Genomic DNA, 5,368 nt, shown 5'->3' with positions numbered 1-5,368 from the left:
CCAGCACATTGGCTCAGTTGCTGTTCTGGGCTTCCCTTTTACACTCCTGCTGCCATGAGGTGCTGCAGGTCTCTCCTATGCAGATCTCTAGTTTTCTGTATGCTTCATCTTTCTCTCACCTGTTGTGGCCCAATTCCCAATAGGTAGCTCTGAAAGGATGGAGAGAGTCTGCCCTCTGAATATTTTCCTCTTTTTAGACACATAGTTTACTGGATGTTTCTGAGTCAGAGCTCTCGGCTAGAATTGTTTTCTTTCTGCATTTTAAAAGACTTTCTCTGTTTTAACATTGCTTCTGAGAAAGCTAAATCTAAAACTGTTCTGACTCTTTTAGCTTTAACTTCTCCCCTTCCCATATGTGAGCTTTTGGGAAACTTTTCTCTAAAATGGATTCTGTTCAGAGTTGGTTTTCATCCATTTTCCTAGGCACTCTTAAGCCCCTTTAAAATGACAACACATAACCTTAAATTCCAGATATTTTCTTGAATTAATGACTCAATACTTATTTTGCATATTCTATTATTTTCCATTTCTAATATAATTTTAAGACTTTATCTGAGATATTAGTTTTTATTTTTGTTCTAATTTTCATAGCTCTAGTGCAATATCTTCTTTTGTCTTTCTGAAGATTTTTAAATTAATTTTATTGCTTCACTTTTGATATGTATAATGATCACATTCATCATAGAGCTTTTGTACCTGTACATTATATATCTTGATTGTTTTTTTCCCCACCTGAAGGTGTTAATGGTTGTTATTTGACATTTTTCTCTCATAATCTTCTAACTAGAACTTTTTCGTGTCTTTGTGCTTAGATCTCTAGGCGTCACATAGAAAAGATTTTGTAACATGTCAGATAAGCCTTGGTCAACCGTACAGATACAAATAAAAGAGGATTAAATAGAAGATTTGAAGTTCTGGATATATGAGTGCAGTTTACAAGTGATTGTAGGGCTGGATCTTTCAGAGCCTCTTTACTTGGCAATTCTGTATTATTCCTTTTTGCTGATTTCCCAGAGGATATTCCAGAGGCAAGTGCCCATTTTCCAGAGCTTTGCTTCCTACCAAAAGAAGACATTTGCATGTCTTCATGTCCATCCTACTCATGGTCATGGGATCTCCCAACTTCAGTTACATTTCAGATAAAACAATTTTTTTTTTTTTTTTTTTTTTTTTTTTTTTTTTCAGTTTGTGAGAGGGTTAGTCATAGGTAGCTTCTTAGGACCACGGCAATCGGGAGCTCAAACTGCTTCTTAAACACCTTTTCACCTGACTTCCTTATTTAGATTCTCCACTCCTACCTGGGAATTCTGGAGATGCCTGGGAACCATCAGTTCTTGGTTTTTAGTGAAGTCAGGATTCCATGTTCTCACATTCACGAAGTCGGTTACTACTTGTGCTTCTGTTGTGTAGGTTTAAGTTTTTTCTTTGTTGTGTGTTGCTTTTGTCTTCTCTGTTTTTCTACTACTAGGGAATGCTGCAAATCAAAAGAAGATGACAGTAATAAGAGACATGCATTCTCTTGCCATCATTTTTATCCAGAAGACATTTATTTGGTTTTGCTTTGTTTATAAGTAGATGATAATGTAGTTCAGTTAATCTGCTAAAATTTTTAAAAAGTTCCCCAAAGAGTGTGATTATTTTAATAAATGATAATGTAGTTCAGCAAATCTGTTAAATGGAAAAATAGTCCTCAAAATAAGACTTTGATTATTTTATTGGAGAATATAAAGCACTTTGCATTTTAAAAAATTTTAGATAGAAACATTGAAGTGCTGTAATTTATAATTTTCCATTTTCTAAAAGATACTAATTTTGTGTTTTCCAAAACATGATGACAATGTTTATATTGCTTAAATGCTTTGCTGAAGTAACATGTCATTAATTATTTTGGGAATTGATTATTCCCAACATTAGTGGAGAATAACTGAGTCAAAAGTGAGATAGGCAGAACTGAGTTCTCCATGGGCCAACAAAGCAAAAGGAATCACACATTACCGAAGATTAATTTCTATTATGAGGTTATTCAGGGGTGAAAATTAAAATAAGCAAAATAGGTTATAGGAGAGTTATACCTAACTATGTAAGATTTAATTAAATCAAATTGTTTCTAATTCCACTTGTGTACACAAGCTCTAATAAATGGAGTGCTAAGCGTTCAATACCCTTCCATAAAACACTAAAAGAAAGCCTGCTACTCAGCATTGAAATGTTGAGGAAACTATCCATCTGAATATATAATCCTTGCTTATTCTCTAAATCAATATTTTATATTTACAGTGATTTATTGAATTAACTTCAGTAAAATCTAATTAAAAAAATACAGGTAGGTACCTAAGAATGCTCCATAACATCGTTGCTTCCAAGAATTGTACACAGAGGAGTAAAAATTGAAGTGGATATAAAATAAGATTTAAAAATATTACCAACTTTAATATCATTCTTTTAAGCTTCCCAAGTCCAGGGCAATATATTTTAGTCTTCTGAAGGTCAATACAAAACAACAGATTGAAAACATTATACGTGACTTGCTGAAGTCATTTTTGGGCAAGCTTGTTCCTAAGACCTAAATTAAACATACTTTTCATCAGACTTTTTAAAAAAATACTGGGTTATAGCTTCGTTTTCTAAGCAATATCACTTTTATCCCTGGCTGTCAAGTAACCTTACCATTATGAGAAAGAGGATGGTTTCATGCAGCAAATACTGATTATGTGCTGGCCCTGTTCTATAAGGAAATTGCTTTTTATCATTAGAAATTAAATGCCACAAGTTTTTCTCATAACTTGAAAGTTCTTCCTGAAGTTGTCATGGGGAGAGAGAGAGAAAGAGAGAGAGAGAGAAAGAGAGAGAGAGAGAGAGAGAGATAGAGAGAGAGAGAGAGAGAGAGAGAGAGAATTTCCTGGTGTTTGTCAACAAAATATCGGAGCCAGACACAGTTGGGCTCAAATCAACAACTGATATTTGTTACTAGCTACCTAACCCGTCTCTAGTAACCGGCTACCTCTTACAATAGGAAGTAGGGGTAAGAATTGATATTTGACAGAATTCAAAAAGTCCTGTAACAGGGGGACTGGCTGACATCCCCACAGTCTGAGAGGCACTGTTGCTGCTGATGATTTCACCACTGCTATTTTCTCACCAGCTCACACTACCATTTTTGTGACACTGATTTGGTATAATAGTCATATTAAAAGCGAAGATCCCAAAATGACATTTTCTAAGGAGATAAAACTGGTTTACTCTGGGTGCCTCTCTAGCGTTTTGCCCAATCTTGTTACCTGACGGTGGGTACCACCAGTGTAGGAACAACCCTGATCTAAGTTCTCTCTGAACAAAGCTAATGGAGAGTCGAGATATTACTTTTTGCCCTTGTTGCTTAATTCTATTTCTATTTTTTGCTTTGTAGAATGTGTCATATGTTGCTGTTGAGGACCACCCACTTGTCCAGAACATATCCCTGGTTTGTTTTCATAAAGTGTTAGTCATTCAATTCAATAATTATTACACACTTTACCTTTTCCTATTAATTCAAAATGCACATTTAATCACAAATAACCTATCAGATGTACATAGGTGTGCTTTCCATATTTTATTTTCTATTAATCTATTTTCTGTTATTTGCACTGAATCTTATTTGTTAGTTTGCAGTATATTTTCCTTCCAGTAAAATACAGTAGCATTAATGATCCGATTTTCCAAAATTTCTCGAGTAAAGTTTATTTTCTGAGTCACCTTGTGAAGTGCCATTAAATATCCTCTTGGAATTTTGATGCACTTTGTACTTCATTTGTAGATATGTGTAGAAAAATTGTAGCTCTGTAATGCTGAATTTTTCTATCTGATATACATCTGTACTTTCTATTTAACTAGGTATACTTTGATATTATCTGATAGTTCTATTTTGTTGTTTTGTACATATAGACATCGCTTATTGCTAATTAGTTATTCCTATAAATGGAATATTTTTCTTACTATTATGAATGGGCTTATTTTCATTATTGCTTCTAATTGATTCTCTTCTTAGGAAAGCATACTGCTTTTACAATACTGACTTGTATGTCATCATCACCTTCTGAAATATATTATGGTCACATTTGGTGCTTTTCTGTTTTATTTTTCCTTAAAAATTCTTGGTGAATAATCATAGTCTCTTAAGTTATGACCCACCTTTGCTTTCAACTTTAACATTTATTTCTTTCATGTTTTTCTTGTATTACTATATTAACTCTGATAGATTGCTACACAGTCAGCTTCCTTTCCTTTTTTGGGTAAGTATCGACATTAATGATTCTAATATTCCAGCTTTAGGTATAATATGAGGTGCTCACTTGTGGATCATACCACTGTCTTGACTGAAGCATTTCTCTTTTAATTGTTTTTTTGCTATTTGTTATCTTTCCATTTAAATAGTGAATATCATTTATATGGTGGTACCCTCACTTACTGGTTCATACAGCGCGCTTCAGAGTCAGAATTCTGCATATCTTATGTACTCCACTATCGAATTAATGTGCTTCAAATTATTCCCTGTAAAACTGGAGAGATTAATAGGATCTCCTCCACTGAATTATTTCAAAAATTAAATGAACTCACTGAAAAAAAGCTTAAAATGGTGGTAGGTACCATATCTCAAAATTAATTTTATTACTATTGTATAAATGTTATTTTCATTTTTCACATTCATTTAATGTAGTGGTTTATATCAATGCATAGCCTCATCTATGGAAACCTTTTTTCTTGATTTCTTGCTAGTTTGACGCTCTATTTTGAAAGCCTTTCTTTCTTTTTTACTTGAATGTGACAGATACTTTTCTCTTTTCCTTAGACTCTGCTGAGACTGTCATTTGGATATTTTCTCATCTACTTTACTTTTAATTGAACTTATTTTGTGGTTTTGTAATCATTGATTCAGTCGATCTTCTTTTTTTTACAATTGGTTTTATATTGCTGTTTAGGGTTTTTGAATAGTATACTTAAATAGTATTGGCTTAAACTTCCCCATGGTCCCACGTTCCATCGTTTCTCCAATTCCCTTATTCACACTGTGAACATGAGTTGGGTGTCCACTGAAGGTATGCTGAAATTGTTTGCCAAGAATGACATCAGGCACTGGAGCCACAGATCTCTACTTATCAGGAGGAAGTGAACGTTAGAGAGGAAAAATGGACATAAGCAAGGAAGTAGGAGCAAAGGAGGGAAGAGAGATTGAGAAGGAGGCAGAAAAGACGAGAGGGATTCGACAAAGGAAAGAAGAAACATAGAAAAAGAAAAATGGGGCTGGGGATTTAGCTCAGTGTCTCTGCCACCTGCTTCACAAGTGCAAGGTCCTGCGTTCCATGCCTAGTACCAAAAAAAAAAAAAAAAAAAA

This window comes from Fukomys damarensis, unplaced genomic scaffold (assembly GCF_012274545.1).
Source record: "Fukomys damarensis isolate Sample0158 unplaced genomic scaffold, DMR_v1.0_HiC HiC_scaffold_7, whole genome shotgun sequence".
NCBI lineage: Eukaryota > Metazoa > Chordata > Mammalia > Rodentia > Bathyergidae > Fukomys > Fukomys damarensis.
This window is presented reverse-complemented; position numbering follows the sequence as displayed.